Source organism: Paroedura picta, chromosome 5, assembly GCF_049243985.1.
Source record: "Paroedura picta isolate Pp20150507F chromosome 5, Ppicta_v3.0, whole genome shotgun sequence".
Classification (NCBI taxonomy): domain Eukaryota; kingdom Metazoa; phylum Chordata; class Lepidosauria; order Squamata; family Gekkonidae; genus Paroedura; species Paroedura picta.
In genome coordinates, this window is record NC_135373.1 from 41,844,193 (window position 1) to 41,863,705 (window position 19,513).

The window sequence follows — 19,513 nt, forward strand, 5'->3', positions numbered from 1 at the left end:
CCACTCTGCCACTGGCTCACCATTGGTGCTCTCCAGCAGCCGCCATGGCCGGGGCTCCCCCTCAGCGTGGCACTGCGCAGCTGCTGCTGGCAGCGCCCCCCCAGCGGGTGGCAGGAAGTCAGTGGCGCCGGTGAGAAAGCAAGTAGAGCAGGGGCTCAGGCGGCAGTGGCAACGTCCCTCGGCAAAAGACTACCCCCCCCCCGGGCCTCAGTAAAATTGTCAAGCGTTGACTGGTCCCCAGTAATAAAAACATGGGGACCACTGGCTTAGGGTGTACATCACTAGATGATGCCCCAGGAAAACATTAATAATCACCCCAACACTTTAAGAAGTCAAAAAGCAGCCATCCAGGTCTGGAAGATAAGGATTTAGCCAGTTTGATGAAGTCCTGGGTTGGAGTCCCTGCTCTCTGCCATGGAAGCTCACTGCAATACCTTGGGCCAGTCACATACTTTCAACCTAGCCTGACTCTCATGGGTGGTGGTGGCGGTGGGGATAAAACAGAGGAGAAGAAAATTATGCCAAGTCTCTTTGGTTCCCCACAGTGGAGAGAGGCTGGGCACAAATGAAGTGAGTAAATAAATTTGGTCACCTATAAATGCTTTTGCCAACAGAAACCAACCCACTCCTACATTGCTTATTTATAACGATAAAAAGAAAAGGGAGCCCCTGAGTGTCCCCCAAAGCCAGAGCTACCGACAATTGTTGGAACTGTGCTAGGGTATAAAGGGTCAAATCTGATCTGAATTCCAATGTCTTGCCAGAAGATTAGTAAACTCACTGGGGTGAATCCCACAGAAGATTTCCTCGTGTGAAATAGTCCTAGCGCTAACATTACACCTCGGCATCCTCAGGGATCTAGTTACAAATAACTTAAAACGAAGTTAAAGCAATTATATTCCTGCTGTCTTCTGCATATTCACAAAAAGTGGCACGAGGTACTTCTTCAGACACTATTCCAAAGCTAAATTAAATCATGTGAACAACCTGATATATACTCCGTTGCCCCAAGTGTACTATATGTGCTTTCATAAAGAATTAATATTAAAGTGCAACACTTGTAGTGCTACTGCTTGTAGAAGTGAAACGGCACCAAATACATTTGTTGGAAGGGGCCATACAGGCCATCTAGTCCAACCCCCTGCTCAACACAGGATCAGCCCAAAGCATCCTAAAGCATCCAAGAAAAGTATGTATCCAACCTTTGCTTGAAGACTGCCAGTTTTTCCGACCACTGCATCCCAATGCCACAAACAAATAAGAGTAAAAAAAGAGCCCTGCTGTATCAGAATAGTGGTCCATCTCGTCCAGCCTGTTGTCTCATACAGTGCCCATCCAGTTCCACTAGAGATCCAATAAATGGGGCACAGGGGCTGCGACCCTTCCCAGATATTGCTTCCTGGCACTGGTATTCAGAGATTCCCCTTCATCACCATGGCTAACAACTGCTTCCATGAATCTTTTCAAGTCATCTATGCCTTCACCACATCCTCTGGCAGCTAATTCCACATTTTAATCACTCACTGAGTAAAGAATAGGGATGAGCATGAATCAAGAAAATGTGGCTCAGTTCAGTTCACAGCATGCCTGGTTCATGAGCCGTGAGCCCTCATGAGCAGTAGCCTGTGCGGGAACAGTTATTATATCACCATCATTGAAAATGAGTATTGTTTTATGGGTGTTTTAATGGGGAATTTTAATGGTTTAATCAACCTGTGGTCCTCCAGATGTTCATGAACTACAATTCCCATGAGTCCCTACCACAGGTTGACTACCCCTTAATGGAGGGGTAGTCAAACTGCGGCCCTCCAGATGTTCATGGACTACAATTCCCAGAAGCCCCTGCCAGCATTCGCTGGCAGGGGCTTCTGGGAATTGTAGTCCATGGACATCTTGAGGTCCACAGTTTGACTACCCCTGCCTTAATGTATGGATTTGTATTTGAAATGTTGTAAACTGCCGCGAGCCTGTTCTCAGAGAGTGGCGGTCATATAAGTCTAATAAATAATAATAATGAATAACAGACCACCATCCCCAAAAGCATGGTAGAGACACCAAAACTGCAGGGGATCTCCAGCTGAGTCTCCCCTGCCTGTCCTCCAAGACTGGATTTACTGGGTCCAAGTTGCAGTCTCTCAAAGAAGGTGCCCTCATCCCCCATTGTTTCTGAAACTATGGTTTAAGTTGGTTCTCCAGCCACTGTTGATCTTAACTATTGTCTCCTGAAACACGGCAGGCATCCTGTATTTAATATCCTGCTTTGTTTCGCAATTCTGCCCCCATTAGAAAGCAGGATGGGATACCAGTCATGTCCCTGTGGAGAAGATGAGATTTCTCAAAGCAAACCAATAACAGCTAAATGAATCTTGGTACTTTTAGTTAACCACAGTGAAGCTGAACCATTATTTTGCATCCTGACCAAATCAAGCCAGTCAGAGGCAGGGAAAGGATGCTACAGCTATGAATTCAGTCCCTAGCAATGCCGGGATTAAATAAAAAAGGAATGTGGCTCAGTAGTAGAAAGTCTGTGTTGCATGCAGAAGGTCCCATGTTGTTCTTCATTATTATTATTATATTTATATTTCTAGGTTGCCCTTCCGCACAAGAAGGCTCAGGGCGGCTTGCAGCACAGAACAACAGCTAAAACCATCTTAAAAAATATAACACAGTAAAACCTAATCACATCGCTCTTTCTACCTTAGCTCTAGTGGCCATTCTGTTCAGAACCTGTTATTCAGAGAGTCTCTTGAGGTTCAGGGAGTAGCTGGCACAATGGGGGGGGGGGAGACACATGAGGTGGGAGACATCTCTAGTAAAAACTGTCTGGTAGTAGTTGATGTGAAAGACCTCCATCAGGGGGGCTGAAGAGTCTCTGCATTTAGAGCAGGCAATGCTGCTGACCTTGATACGCTAATGTCCAGATACCATATAAGACAGCCTCACGTGTCCCAGCTCACAGTCTCCTTGCAATCAATTACAACTACCTGTGATTAGCAAATTTAACTTCAATCCATGAATTCAGCTCCTAGACTGAAGTACCCTAATGCAGTGGTCCCCAACCCCCAGTCCGGGGACCAGGACCGGTCCGTAGATCAGCTGGTATCGGGTTGCGGCTCCTCCTTGTCCTCCTCCCCGGCTGCTGCCCTTCCACTCTGCCACCGGCTCACCTTTGGTCCTCTCCGGTGGCCTCCATGGCTGGGGCTCCCCCTTGGCGTGGCACTGCGCAGCTGCTGCTGGCAGTGCCCCCCAGCAGGCGGTGGGAAGTCAGGGGCGCCGGTGGGAAAGCAAGCAGAGCACGTGGCGGTGGCAATGTCCCTTGGCAAAAGACTACCTCCCCCCCCCTCCCCGGGCCTCAGTAAAATTGTCAAGCGTTGACCGGTCCCCGGTGATAAAAAGGTTGGGGACCACTGCCCTAATATACCATAGTTAGTAGAGCAGCCCATACGTCAGATAATCACAGTAACCATAACTATTTAAATGATAAGTCATAGATGGATGATCTTCACTGAGATTCTAATTCTGGTTCCTTGCACATGCCAATTGTTGAATGCCTGTCATTTTAAAATGCAGCAGCCTTTTGATTTTCTTTTGCTCAAGGTCTCTTCTCCAAAAACTGCAAACAGCATTGCACACAGCCAAACGCAATCCAGACAGCTGGACTCTTAAAAAAACAAACAAACAAACAAATCCCAAGGAACGAAACTCAACATGAGCATTCATTAGCGCCAGTTATAATTTGATTGACCTGCTCCGGCACAAAGAAAAAAAAATTAAGTTATTTTTTTCTTTAAAAGAAACCCATAGAACTTCAAAGCAGCTCTGCTTTGCAAAACATGCAAGAGTTTGGCTGGATTTCCCCAAGCCTGATTGCAGGCATTTATGCCTCTATAGATCTCCAGCTACCATATTTATTCCAAGACAAGAGCCTGTCTGTGGTAGGATTATGAAAATTACCATATGTATTAGGGTGGCACCAGAGGGACAGCACAAAACTGAGTCATGCAGTTAATTCACACTAGCAAAGGGAAATTGCAGTGCCTTTGCAACAGAAAAATACCAAGGTGACCTGTCCATAAACAGCCTGCAAGATGCTACTGCAGTAAGACAATATCTTTATTTTGCTCAGTATTCTGCCTTCTAACTCTGGCCGGCTACATGCCATGAAAAGTTCACAATCAGAGCACAATGACATTACTTATCACTTCCTTTTCAGACATATGTCATGTCTCTATCCATGGCAGCAATGTTGGTCATTCATCTCCGCCTTTCCCGGGATTTTCTAATGCTCCAAGTCATCAAAGCCAGTTCTGCAGATTCATTATGTGTCAGATGAAACAACATACGGTTATTTTAATGTACAGCCTGCCCCTCTTTTCAACAAACATCATATTAGCATAAAACCATAACAATATCATAGGAGCAAGTTTTAAAAGGCGCGTGAGATGCTATAAATCCCAGGATTTTGTGTGTCTGTGTTTTTTAAGTAAGCTATTTTATAAATCATCATCATAACTATAACTCTATTATTCCAAAGATGCATATGGACAACTCATAGTCTACCTGATTGGCTGCCATCTATACTATGAATGGCCAATCGGGTAGGCTGTCTCACCCCTGACCAAATGCTGAAGGTTCCAAAGCCGCCTATTGTTGGAATATCCCCCAGGGCCAATTTCTGCTCTTGCTCAAGATTCTAGACATACACCCTTTCCCTTCAGGCCTGCTGTGAAGGAAACCTCTAACAGCCCCTGACTGAGGTAAGGGATGCATTCCCAAGAGCAACACAAGGGAATCTGTGGGCATGGGTGTGCAATCCTTTTGAGAGGGGAAAACTTTCCCCTTCTGCTTAACCATTGGTTTCACAGGGTTGCCACAGAAAAGCCCCTTCTCACTTAAGATACTGCTGTGGCCGGCCTCACTGCTGGAGGGAAGATGCAGCCTGGCCATGCATGTCTCTTCTCTGCAACTCTCTGAACATTTGAGGCCTACTGTGCAAGATTGCTGTGGACACGAATCATGTGAGGCCTACTGCACAGGGTTGTTCTGCAGATGAAACTGCTGTGGGGGTTCTTTTGCCTCCAGGGTGTCTGTTGTGGGGAGAGGAAAGGGAAGGTGACTGTAAGCCGCTTTGATTCTCCTTTGGGTAGAGAAAAGCGGCATATAAGAACCAACTCTTCTTTTGGGAAGCTCACCTCTGTGAAAGAGTGCCTGGTGGCTCTCCTCACCTTAGGGAGATTCTTAGGCACTGACAATGGTGGGCACAACTGGAGATAGGTTGGTGTGGGGTCCCATGGTGCCTTTGATGGATCATCCACTTGTAGAAAAGAGCCATGTCCTCCCTGATGCGAGCAAGAGTGGTAGAGATAAGTTGGATGAGGGCTGCCACCCAAGCCAGCTTGGCCGTAACAATGAGATTCTCCATTCTCAACAGACTCCCGAAATGTCCACCGGCACAGTTCAAGGGAAAATGGTGGAAAGGTGTGTTGCTTGGCAGTTTTATAGAGGTCACATGGGGGGGGGGGTTCGGGCCATGGATGTGTGCTTGCACCAACAGCGAGTGCCAAATTGACACGAGAAAGTGAATCCCTGTCATAAACCAAATCAGTGCTTCAATGTTGTGCTGTTGACACATAGCAATACGTTAAGTCTCCTTTAAAAATTTTTGAGTCCCCCAAACCACCTCTGAGAGAGGATTGGTTGCCTTCGATGATTGACAAGCAGAGGAGCGGGAAATAAAGTTCATGTTGTGCTCTCTTCAGCCTCTTCCGCCGCCTTGTACAAAGGGGAAAATGCACAACGCGATGGCAGAGGAACGTTGGAGGGGTCTCCCTATGGAAGGCTCTAAATGCAAAGTTTACAATCCCACGTTTATTAGCAGGAGACCACAGGTGTTTTACCCCTCCATGTGGAAATGCTCAGAGGCCCACCCAGCATCCTCCCTCCCTATCAGAGAGAAAGTGATTAATTCTGCTTGTCTTTAATGTAAACCTGACTTTAAAATGTTTTAAATGTTTTAATTATTGTTTTATTATACAATATATATGCTGTAAGGCACCCTGAACCCTTAGGGACGGGGGGCATAGACAATTGAAAATAAATACATAAATAAAACATACAATTTCGGTTTCTTACTCAGAGCACACCAGCCTGAAAATCTGCTTCTAGGTGTGGAAACTGTGAGGGAAAATCAAGACAGAGACTCCTAATCATGTACAGAGAGCTTTCCCCCTCTCTCCTACTCGCTGGGGTGAACGTAGCACACTTCCAACTCAGGCAGACATGAGCTACATGAGTACTTTTCATTTTGGCAATTAAGCATTGATTCTTTCTGACAGAAGAAAATAAGATCTCAGCAACTGGTAGCTAGAGGTATATTTTCCTTTCTGCCTCCCGGGGGCCAGCGACCGCTGAAAGACTGCCTCTATAAAAGCAGAGCTTTCATTCACGCCTGTTGCTGCTTTGGGCCATACTGACATTTCCCTTACTATTTAAATTAAAAGAGCAATGCAAATGCCACACCAAGACAAATGTTTTTGTGGCGATGTGGTGCAATCAAGAAGTCAGGCAAAGAATGGCGCAGCAGGCAGATCTGCTGCCAGATTTCACCTGCTGGTGGCACATTTTCTGGCAGCATTTTGAGGGAAGCCAGAAGAATTTCAAAAACAGTGACGGAATCTGAGGACAGGAGAGTCCAGATGCCATCAAAAGAAAGCCTGCAAGGTAACTAAAGGGAATCTCCATGTTCAAAGACAGTATAACTCCCAAATTCTGGTGCCAGTAGGCAACTCCATCTCTGTGCCCTGATGGTTGACGGTCAGGGATAGTCAACCTGCGGCCCTCCAGATGTCCATGGACTACAATTCCCATGAGCCCCTGCAGGGGCTCATGGGAACTGTCATCCATGGACATCTGGAGGGCCGCAGGTTGACAACCCCTAGACAGGATGCTGGACTAGATGGTCCACTGATTTGGTCCAGAAGGGTATATCTGATATGCACAGGCAACCAACAGACATTTTTTCCTATTCAGGTATTACTTCAGGCAAAAAGACGGGTATGCTCTTCAGTCACAACGGTGTACACATAGCAGGCCAGGCTCTTTTCCTGCACAGAAGTGATGAATGTGCTACAGAGGCCCTGAGGAGTGGGCTAGCTCTGTGTTTGCCTTCACACCCCGCAGGCACGAGCCTCAACCTACAATTCCCCTCTTTCCCCATCAAACTGCATTCCCATCCACATCACAAATACAGCCACACAACAGGAGAACAAACGGGAAGGGGCTGGGGGTGAGGAAACGGAGGGAGCAATTTGACTCTACAGCACACTTTTAATTTCAGTCATCAGGAAATGTCAAGACAAGGTGAAGAAACTAGCAATTTAGAAAGACCACATTGCCGGAGGAGCTCCTGAGAAGTCTGTCAGGCACAGGAAACTGCACTAACTGCACCATTTCAAGGCCACAGGGCTGAGGCACACACACCCCAACCCCCCCCCCCCCCCAAATCACAAATAACTGAGCACCTGCACACACCAGAGGGAACGAGGTTTTCTCAAGGATGTGAACCTGGATTTTCCACAACATCACTGAAGGCTTGAGGCTCTCTTTGCTGGTTGTCAGGAGGGATAGAATGAAAGGCAATATGGCAGAAACGTAATGTTAGATCCCTGTTCAACCATGAAGCTTACAGTTCAAATTACCTCAGGATTAAAAGGACAGGCACACAGACACACACACTGTGGGATACAAATAAGCTAGGGACAAATTTAGAGTCAAAATACATGGTATTTTTAAAAACAGCAACACCACAGAACAAAAAGCACTCTGGGGGTCCATTTCGGCTTGGCGGGGGAAGAATGCAGGGGTTTGTAAGCATAGATTGTGTTGAGTTGGCAACATACAACAGAAGTCCCTTATGTCTATGGGATTCTGTTGGCTATGGACTTGGAGAACCATTTCTCAGGGTCATTCACAGAGGATGTAGCTTTCTTCTAGGCCGACACTCAAAATAATGCAGTTGGAAACCAGCAAAACTCCATCCCGCACACCACACAAAAACTTCTGTACCTTGCCTTGTTGCTTCTGAAAAGTCCAGCAGGCTTCATTCTTCTGGCCCCACAACTTTGCTGATAGAGACTGGATGATGCATGCATGCATACATAGCCCATGATTCTTCACATGTGGGACCCCAAGCAGCTTAGACCATTATTTGCCACTTCTCCACTTCCTCACAACCATCACTCTGCGAGGTAGGTCAGGCTGAGGATACGTGACTGGCCCAACACCTTCTAGCAAACATCTGTGACAGAAGTGGGCATTTAAACCCACGTTTCCCAGGACTCTAGCCCAACGCTTAAGCTGCTACACCACTTCAGCTCCCGATGCGTCGCTTGACCTCGAGCTCTTCTATACCGAAAGCCATGGAAACGTGCCCTGCATGCATGCTTGAAAGGAGGCCTGTCCCAGATCACTCATGCAGTCCTAGAGCAAGCAGCTTCCTTTGAGGGTGGATGACCTGATCTCTTTGACAAATGAGACAAGTGTGTCAGGTCCCCAGTGGAAGCAATTTAGAAAGAGGCAAAGCCAGAGAATGAATTGTGCAGATGTGCAATGAAAAGCCTGCTTGCTAAATGAGTATTTTTAGGCTCACAGGAGCCTTTATAATAAATATATTTCTAGGCCAGCCTTTCTTGACTTTTTTTTTTACCATTGAGAACCCCCTGAAACATTCCTCAGGCTTTGAGAAGCCTGAGAAGCGGCACGCATATGCAAAATATGGTTGGGAAGCATAGATGTGGACACACCCACCCGGGGTCCCTCCCCTTCCTGCTCCCTCCAGGCTCTGCATTGGCCATTTTGGGAGGGGGACAGTCAACATGACCATATATGATCATATCACTGATAAATATTTAACATATTTGGTTATCACCTTTAAGGCCAAATGCAGTCTGTGCCCAGCGTATTTGAGGGATCGATTGCCTCTCTGCTTACACCCCCAAAGAGCCTTATGCTCCAGCACCTCCAACTTCCTGGTGATCCCTGGACCAAGGGAAGCTTGCTTGGTCTCAACCAGGGCTGGCGCTTTCTCCATCCTGGCCCCCACCTGGTGGAATGAGCTCCCAGAGGAGATCAGGGCCCTGACGGAACTTGACCAGTTCCGCAGGGCCTGCAAAAGGAAGCCCTTCCACCAGGCATTTGGTTGAGCTCGACCTGTACCATCACTTCCCAAGGGCCCTCCTCCTGAACCTCCCTCCTATGGCACCCATCATAATTCTGTCCTACCCACTGGTCTATCAGTATGAGTTAATTTAATGTTTCCCACATTTTTCTACTGTTCCGTGCTTGTTGTTTCACTTCATTATTGTTAATCTAAGTTACCTGTATTGTTCTGTTTTATGTGAACCGCCCTGAAACTTCAGGGAGGGTGGTATATAAATATAATTAATTAATTAACTCCTGCCCATTCAGGAAACCCTTTCAGGGCCATCAAGAAACCCTGTTCTAGAAAGCCTTTTCTAAACTAAGCACATGTCACTGAATTGTTCACACTTCTCCTGCTCTTCCCCTTCCTTTGGTGCTTTCCCTGCTGCAGAAAAGTAGATTGTGAACTCCTTGGGGGCAAAGGCCTGTCTGGATGGGTCTATTATGTAAAACCCAAGTCCTGGCCTGCATGACCCAAACTAGCCCAATCTCATCCAATCTCAGGAACTAAGCAGGGTCAGCCCTATTTAGTACTTTGACTAAGGAAGCCTGGGGTCACTATGCAAAGGCGGGTTCATCTCTTGCCTTGAAAATCCTACAGGGTCGCCATTATTCGGCTGCAACTTGATGGCGCTTTCCACCACTAAAGTCCAAGTACACCCACAGCTCTGTGTACCACAATGACGAGTAAATTGCTCGCGGCACACTTGCCTACCCCTACGCACAGACTGAGATGGAGTGCCCTACAGGCATCATAAAAACAAGGGGACAACCAGACGGAAGACAGACGGCTGCAGTGCAGAACAAGAAAAAGAGGTGGGGGAGAATAAAAGAAAGAGCCACATGCATTTCCAATCAATCTACTAAAATAATTTCGCAATCATGATCCTGGCTAAGAAGCACTTTGCAGATGGATATGTCCAAAAGAAGAATTGCTTACTGCAAGTGGGGAAAGGGGGGGGAGGGATCACATTTTCCCCAAAGCTGACAACCTAGAAGGCAATATATTCTTGATCAACAATAATAGGCAGCAGCTTGGATTATATTGGACGGTGATGAGACCCGTCAGAAGGCTTAGGGAAAAGATGAAGGAGCCACGGGAGGCTTCATTCACACTAAATAATCTAGTTTGGGTTGGCGCTTGTTCAGCCTGCGCTTGATCATCCATCCTAGATTTAAAATTCTGCATTTGGGAAGGGGGGGGGGGAGGAGACAGCGACACTGCAAAGGTTGATCACAATTCTCTCTGCTTCTCTTGCCAGCAGCCTTTGTTAAATACAGAAAGGAGTTTATGTTTCAGCAAATCCCCTGCCAGCATCTCAGAGTCCTACGGACCCATGCTCGCAATGTGGATCTCGCCCTCCTGCAGTTCCTCCACATGCCTCTTTGTGTATTTCCCTCCCGACTGCAAATGTTGCTTTTTTTTTTAAGATCAGAAGATACAGAAACACTTGGGCCCTTGGGGAGAATCCAGTCATTCTTTTTGGGAGTTGTGGGATTAGAGGAGCAGCAGGCACACTTCAGCACACCTTGAGGGGAGCAAAGGGAAGGAGGAAGTGTGACCCAGTTGCCTAGCAACTGAAAAATACCTTCCTCACAAGAGGCTGGGGAGTCCAGTACAAACAACATGGCAAAGTGTGCGTCCTCTGTCCCTCCGAATGAAGCAGGGCAGAGCAAGCAAGAGGTCAACACAGGTGAAAGTGTGTCCCTCCGCTGCTCCACTTCTGGTCTTCTGCTTGCCACCTGCTAACTGTTCCCCCAATTAAGATGGCCTGGTGTGAGAGACCAGAATATGGGCTCTTCTTCGTCAGTCAAAGTGGTCAAAAACTCAGATGAGGAAAGGGCTGAGCACGTGACTCTACCACAGAAGAAGGCTGTTCACCTCCAGGAAGCTTTGGATATGGTAGAGGAACCCAAGTCAGCTCTCTTCGTCTGGGCTACAGCCCTGGCCACGGGCCCTAAACTCTCTACCCCAGAGCCCACTGCAGCACCTGAGTCCTCTCCCCAAGCTTCACAAAGCCCATAATCAACCATATCAGAGGACTTGCTGCCATAACCAGACCCAGCAGCAGCTTTAGTAGTAGTCTGCACCTGGAAGGGTGGGGGCAAGTAACTCCACTTCTCTATAGCATTTCTTAAGGCCTCAGTCCTCCCTCAGCCATTGCTGGAACATCTGGGACATAGTATTCTTGTCTCCGGCTACTAGAAGGAGAAGGAAGTACAATCTTCAAAAGTTTTTAGGAGGCATTGGAAGCCCACTTTATTTCTTGCGGGGAGGGCTGTATTTTGCATGTTTTAAACGACGTGTAGAATGGTACCAGCTAGATTGTTGTTGTTGTTGTTAGGTGCAAAGTCATGTCCGACCCATCGGGACCCCATGGACAATGACCCTCCAGGCCTTCCTGTCCTCTACCATTCCCCGGAGTCCATTTAAGTTTGCACCCACTGCTTCAGTGACTCCATCCAGCCACCTCATTCTCTGTCGTCCCCTTCTTCTTTTGCCCTCAATCACTCCCAGCATTAGGCTCTTCTCCAGGGAGTCCTTCCTTCCTTCAAAGTCCTTCCTTCAAAGTATTTGAGTTTCATCTTCAGGATCTGGCCTTCTAAGGAGCCGCTAGATAGCGGGGGGGGGGGGATTTGGCATCAGAGTAGCTCAGCAGTGGAATTGACTGCCTGAGGTGGTGAGCTCCCCGTCACTGGCGGTTTTTAAGCAGCGGCTGGACAGATACTTATCCTGGATGCTTTAGGCTATTCCTGCATTGAGCAGGAGGTTGAACTAGAGGGTCTATATGGCCCCTTCCTACTCTATGATTCTATGATGTTTTGAATCTTGGCAGTGCAGTTCACCTTGAGCCTCGGGAAGGATGAGTACTGTTCTGAAAGAGGTTTGAGCAAGACTCTTTCCCTGGGGTGAGATCCCACACAGCCCTCTAAGATGTCTACATGTTTGTGTGTGCAACACCCTCTTCTGACCAGAGCAGGGTGGCAGCACACAAGTTGCATTCCCATATGGCTAGCTCTGGTCAGTGCTGAAGTTCAAGGTGCATCATTAGTTTGAACCTTAAAACACCTAGAAAGGATTAACACCTTCTCAGACACAAAATAAGCATCTACTGTAAGGTAAAACTCTGAAGGGAGACAAGAGGAAAGGGGAAATGAGGAATGGGTGAGAAAGACCACTAATTTCTCTGGAACGTCTACTGACAGACTGTCCCCAGGGCACTTTCTCAATGTTGAGAAACCCCTGAAACATTCTTCAGGCTCTGAGAAATTCCAGAAGTGACGCAATGGTGCAGAATATGGTTGGGAAGCAGAGCTGTGTATGTGTCCAGCCAAGGCCCCTCCCCTTCCCACCCCCTCGAGGCCCATCATTGGCCATTTTGGAAGGGGTGGGTGGGTCAACATGACCATATATGGCCATATCAACCGATACATCTTTGACAGGTTTAAAAAATATATTAAAAATTAGTTAACTCCTTCCCATTTGGGAAACTCTTCCAGGACTATCAAGAAACCTCAGGGCCATAAGAAACTCCAGGGTTTCACTAGACCCTGATTGGAAAAACCTGATTTAAACATTCTTCAAATCAAAGTAACACCAAACTGACCTCATGCACACATAACACATTTAACACCACACAGTTTTATTCAAGGTACTAACCTGAAAGCCCACTGCATCCAGGAATGCAATAGGCGCTGGCGGAGGCCCCCAGAGAGGGCTGCCACCGCCCTATTCATGGGATGAGGGGTGAGATCTTTTTAACTTTTGTTCTGAAAAGAGAAACTTGGAGTCCCAAATTGTTTCTTAATCAGAAGGCCCAGCTTGTACTTGGCTGTGTCTTGGAAATATTGCCATGCTGATATCTCAGGATGACCTGTTCTCAAGGCCAGAGGGAGAAGCTGTAATTGTTTATATTAACCATTAGGGCGGGGGGGGAATGGGGGGAACAGAAAATGCCTTATTGGGACCATTTCAGAGAAATGGCATGATGGCATCAGGGTGGTCCTGTGGGATGTGCAAAGGTTTGGCCTGAAAGGGCATCATCTTTCCCTGCCTCCACAGGGAAGTTATAAAGGCTCATGTAACTGCATTGTTCTTCGCACATATTTGGGAACCCCTCCTGCGTCTATATTTCTTCAGCAATAAAAATATTTTTTAAAATGTTTTTCTCTCCTTGTGATTCATTGTGGATGGGCAAAAGAACCCTAATTTGGTTCTTTGGCCATCACTACCTTCTGTTCCGGCTTGCTACCTTCTGTTCCGTGTGGCGTGCGGCGGTTGATCTGGCCCTCGTGCTGCAGGCTGGGGCTGGCGTGCGGCAGCTGAGCCGGTAGCCCAGCGATGGCGCCACATCCAGTCGGCCCAGCGCAGCCGCTGGTGGGTGGGTCGATCTGTAGCAGAGGCAGGGCACCGCGGGAGCGCCCTTCTTAGTGGCAGGCAGCGTCTGGTCATGAGCCTGGCTGCATGCCTTGCAGCCAGCTTCTGAGGCAGCTGCTCCAGGGGCCAGCTGAATCCAGGTGTGCCCAGCTTTGCAGGGCATGCCCAGATTGGTCCGTGCAGGCGGAAGCACAAGCCAGACACCTGGATGTATCCTGGACTGCGCTCCGCCTAGGGGGGGGGGGGGGTGTTCACAAATATTAGAGCCACCAATGGTTAGGATGAGCTTTCATGTGCGCGCACACTTCCTCAGATACAATGTCATGGAATGGAAGTAATCAGTTCATACTGAAGTGTGAGAATAAATTAACATACGGGATAATGAAAATACATACGGGATAATGAAAATGTTTAACAGATTCCAGAGGTAAAAAGGAAAAAAAAACAGCAATTTGGATTTGTTTCTATTCACTTGTGATCGAATTGCATGGGAAATATATTGGGTTCAATAAAGGTGTCTGCGTAGGAGAATAATGAGCAAATATATAGTCAATAGCTGCCAGCAGTTAGCTGAGACCTTGCACAGGGAGGGAAAGCCTACAGTCCTCAAGAAATGTCCCACACCAAGCCAAAGATGCAAAGTAAGGGCTTGATGCTCAAAAAGCCTCCTCAGTTGATGACGGCAGGAAGCTATCCTGGAATACCGGACTGTAGGAAATGCCCACACAGAGCACCTGTAAGATGGGAAGGTAGCAGGAGACATCTGCTATCATCAAGTTGCCTCCTTTGTTTCATTCTCAGGATTAAAAAGCCACCGGTGACCTCCACCTAAAATCCCAGCTACTGTTGCTTAGCAATTCCTTAACTCCTTTTTTTTTTAATCTACTGTTCTTTTTCCATTGAAGTCTCCTTCACACAAGCTGCTTCCCCTTGCTTTTGTGTCAGGCTAGCGAAATAAACCAGCATCGTACACACAAGCAAACTGCACGATCCCACCAGCCCACTGCATTGTCAATGCAGCTGCACATGGAAGGCAACAAAGATGGTGAGGGGTTTGGAAACCAAGATGTATGAAGAAAGGTTGGGGGAGCTTGGTCTGTTTAGCCTAGAGAGGAGACGACTGAGAGGGGATTTGATTACCATCTTCAAGTATTTAAAAGGCTGCCATATGGAGGATGGAGCAGAATTGTTCTCTCTTGCCCCGGAGGGACAGATCAGAACGAATGGGATGAAATTAATTCAAAAGAAATTCCGTCTAAACATCAGGAAGAAGTTCCTGACAGTCAGAGCGGTTTCTCAGTGGAACAGGCTTCCTCGGGAGGTGGTGGGTTCTCCATCTTTGGAAATTTTCAAACAGAGGCTGGATAGCCATCTGACAGAGAGGCTGATTCTGTAAAGGCAAAGGGGTGGCAGGTTACAGTGGATGAGTGGTAGGGATGTGAGTGTCCTGCATAGTGCAGGGGGTTGGACTAGATGACCCATGAGGTCCCTTCCAACTCTTGTGATTCTATGATTCTATGAGAGAAGTAAAGGTGGGGCAAATGGAGGTGCATGAGTTCCCCTTTTCAAGATGGGAACACAACCAGATTCCTGAGCAGGGTCTGGTCCAAAAAACCTCTTCCCACTGTCAAGAAGACTCCATAGTCCCCTCGAGCTGAGGCAGAGAAGGAGCCTCAGATATTCTGCTAATACTATGTGAAGCAGTCCTTTTAGTAGCAGTGCCTAAACGGGAGGGACATGAGTTACACAAGCATTCCCGAAAACGAAGCATGTGTCTGTGAATGGTCTAGCGGCAACACTTGCCCTCTCCAACAACCCTTACAAAAGTATCACCTAAATATGTCCACAGAGAATTAAATCTGACTGGGAGCGCCCTTGTACAAAATTCTATGAAGCAGGACTTCATTGGAGGCATTTTCAATTTAGCCGGAACCCAATGCCGTCAGAAATCCGGCCTATCCCAACACCGGCCTTGCAAACTGTCTCAGAGCTGCCTGATCAAGCCAAATCATCGTCACAGCGGATGCCAGCAAAACACCAGGGCAGACAGAAGCAATGTGATTGCAAAATGTAATTTCCTAGCGCAGCACGGATGCTTGGCTGGCAGGGCAGGCAGCAGACCCTAGAGGGGGAGAGAGACACGGTTCCTTTCTTTGTCTGGATCTCAGGTCAGAGAGTCAGGAAGGGACTGATAGTCTAGCAAGCCCCAGATCCCAAGACTACTGACCTGCACATTAATTTACACAATCCATAGCCATGCACAAAGATGTAAACTGCAGTCTATGGGACAGCCCCCCCCCCCAGCCACCTCCATCATAACAGCCACTAGCCTGTATCAACACCAGCAAAACCTTCTTTGGGATGACCTGGGCAGGCCTGAATGCCACCCAAATTTCTCACAACTGCACTTTAGAACAGGGGCAGCTCTCTCCACCCAAGAATCCATCTGAGACTGGATTCCAAATTGATAGATTCAAATGAGTGGCCATGTTGGTCTGAAGTAGTGCTTGCACTCGAAAGCTCACACCCTAAATAAATCTTTGTTGGTCTTAAAGGTGCTACTGGACTCTGATTTTATTGGATTCCAAATTAGTCAACATCTACTCTCATTCATGCTGGATCCAGATCAATCTATTCAGCAATCCTTTGGCCCAGGCTCAGAGCAGTGACAGCTACTGTCTCTGCCAGGGCTTAGAAACGGAGATTTCTGACCACATCCAGACAGGAGGGCTCCATTCGCACAATACAAAAATTACTTTGCAGGAGAATATAGAGACAAATGGTTTTGTTGTTGTTAAAATAATTCCATTGCATTCAAAATTAACAAGAACCAAGATTCTCCAGACCACGGATGGTCCTTCCAGGGCACAGCGTGGTGGTCCACAAATATTAGCTGGCCTCAGTTGGCAGCCCACTCTTGTTCTTATCACCTGTCCTCTCCTCCCTGAGGGGGAAGGGGCAACGTTTCCTCTTTGCCGGACTGCTGAGCTGGGAGAGCCTCCAAATGCCAGCGCAATTGTAAGGATGAGTTTCACCCACCCCAACTCCTAACCAGCGAGAAGTGAAGAGCTCATTCCTCGTCCTGATCAGCTTAACAGAGAGGAGTGAGGTGACTGTGGCTCATTCCACACGTCAGATGATGCACTTTCAATGTGCTTTTGCAGATGTGCAGAACAGGAAAATCTATTTCGAAAGTGCACTGACCACCGCATCCGGAATGGGCGTGTGATGAGACAATATAGAAAACCTTGTGAGTTCTTCAGAAGTTCCAGATTTGGAACACTTGTATCAGCAGGATCTTGAGACATAAGCCTCATGCATCCAAGGGAACTGCCACATAAAAGATCCCAAGATTCTGCAATCTTAGCCACAAATTCCGAGTTCCCAGTTCCGCTTGCATCAAGGTTCAGTAACTGGGTTACTCGGAGTGCAAATCTGGTTTCTGAGGTATCAGCAATATCTATGACTTTGTGTTATGCCTAGACTAGTCTCCCAACACCTCCTACAGTCAAGGATGACCCTTCAAGTGGAAGCTCTTTCCCGGCCTCTTTGTACCAAACCTTTCAGCTTTCTGCTGCTCTCTCTATTTAGCTTGCCGCCTCATAGCCGAAGTCTTCTGGGTAATGAATAATGCAGGGCAAATCCATTTGCTATAACTTTTAATCAAAATACACCAGTACAGAGAAGAGCACACCAAGGGGGAAGCAGATGTCATTTCAACTATTCAATGCTTGCTTGTATTTTTAAAGGAAACACATGTAAAATGTCCAACTGCATAATTGAGCCCTAAGCCAGGAACTTCTTGTCCCACCACCCAAGGCAATCTGTATAGAAACTTTGGCCTTTGGATAACAGGGCCACCTACCCAAGGGACATTTAGTATTCCAGATGTAGCTATCACAGACATAAACCGGTTATCGCCCATTCCCTCCTCTTGAGAGAACCCTGAGAAAAGTTGTTGTAACAAAGAACTTGATTCCTCTGACTGCTACTATTCTCCCGATTCTTAGGAGGAAGTCAAAGACATTAACCTGGTCCTACATTAGCTTAAAAGCACCTTCCATGGTCCAGGTATAGTCTATTCACACAATAACTTGCAAGTTATATGACTGAACACCCAGTGATAAAGAGCTGAACTTCCTGGCAGTTTGGAACTAGTTACAGGAGATGGCAAAACCGCAGCCATTCATTACAGAAGGGATTGAAGCTTACAGCCTTGTCCTTGCAACCATCAGATAAGCCAAGAAGTTTTTGAAATCAACTCTTCTGTTTTATGGTCCAAATGTAACTTCTGGGATCTCACCAAAGACTCCTCTCCTCCCTTCAGAAGCTAGCCAGATGTCTGGACTGAGGTTGACCACAGCAGTTCTCAATGCGGTTTGAATCAGACCAATGTTTGAATCAGACCAATATCACACCATACTTATTTACTTCACTTACACCTCAATGGAAGCCCAATGCAGCTTACACCATTCTTTTCTCCTCCATTGTATCCTTGTATCAATCCTGTGAGATGGGTTAGAACAAGGATTCCCAACCAGGGTTTCAGGGAACCCTGGTGCTACACAAGAGCTCCCCAGGGGTTATACAGCCTTTCCCAGATGTTTGGATGGATGCTGACATCAGTAGATATCACTGGAGCCCAATTCCCCTGTTGCACTTCCTCCACAATGGAAATGGTCAATGATCAATTGATCCATCGATTGGCTGGTTCTTGTATCTGTCTTCTGCACCCTCTTCTCTGAAGGGGCATGTCACCACCTCCAGGGTTCCTTGAGGCCAGAGAAATATTTCAGGGGTTCCTCCACAGTGAAAAGGTTGAAAAAGGCTGAGTTAGAAAGTGTATAACTGGCCCAGCAGGCTTCCACAGCAAAGTGGGGATTTGAACATGATCCTTTCATGTTTCTTCCACAACCTAGTCTGATAACTCTAACCACTATACAGCACTGGCTCTATTGCTGCTATTAATCAGTCTACCTTGCGTTACTTCTTAAAGCCATCTCAACTCGTGGCCATGAGATACTGCAGTATCAAAGTCTCAGTCAGTTTGGGCTCCAGCTGAAAAAAAGGATTGTTCTTCTTGTCCAACATGCCATAAAAAGGCTTTCATGTTGTGAAAAGGATTGGAATGGTCCCATTAGAGCCAAGATCAAGGTAACCATGCTATAAAGCAATTCAGTTGTCCACGCACATATATGACGCCACCATATACTGATTCAGACTCTTGGTCCATCAAGGTCACTCTTGTCTACCGACACAGGAAGCAGCTTTCCAGGGTCTCAGATCTTTCATTACTGCCTACTATTTGATCCTTTTTAACTGAAGGTGCAAGGGATTGAACCTGAGACTTTTTGAGTATCAAGCTAATGTTCTATCATTGAGCCACGGCACCTCCCCAGTGAAGTAGTCACCATTCACACAAAGGGTCAAGAGAAGCACAGCAAATCCAAGTTTGCAGCCCAGGATCCCCACCATGAAAATGCATCGTATCCATGTCAATCAAGAACAAACTCTTCCCCGTTGGCCCATGTTGAAAGTTGACCTAGAAACCGCAAAGCATAGCCAAATCTCTTGAGTTCCACGTGCCCTTGAAAACTCACCTGGTTTGCTATTAAATCAAACAAACAAAAAACCTTCAAACCCTAAAATAAAAGCTCTCAAGAACTCTAGAGTCAGGAAATGATTCTCTTGGGTTTCAATGGCATCATCCACACTATTGTACAATCATTTCACAATTGGCCATCTCTAGGTTTGGCATGTCGGCTCACGCTTTTACAACAACAAATAATTGACTGAGCTTGTAATGTTTTCACAGTCAAGAGTTCTACAAAGAATTCAGGTGCTCGGGGTTTTCAGTCACTCCAACCAGTAAGCTTGGGCACTTCTTTGCCAGGAAGCCAATTCCTCAGCCAAGGCTGCTTGCTACAAAATTTAACT

At 46.9% G+C, this 19,513-nt stretch overlaps 1 protein-coding gene across 2 annotated transcripts in view; it reads right to left on the minus strand.

Moving 5' to 3' along the window:
• The window catches only part of CSMD2 (CUB and Sushi multiple domains 2), a 644,506-nt gene that overhangs the window by 580,013 nt on the left and 44,980 nt on the right, over window positions 1-19,513 (minus strand). The window lies entirely within an intron of this gene.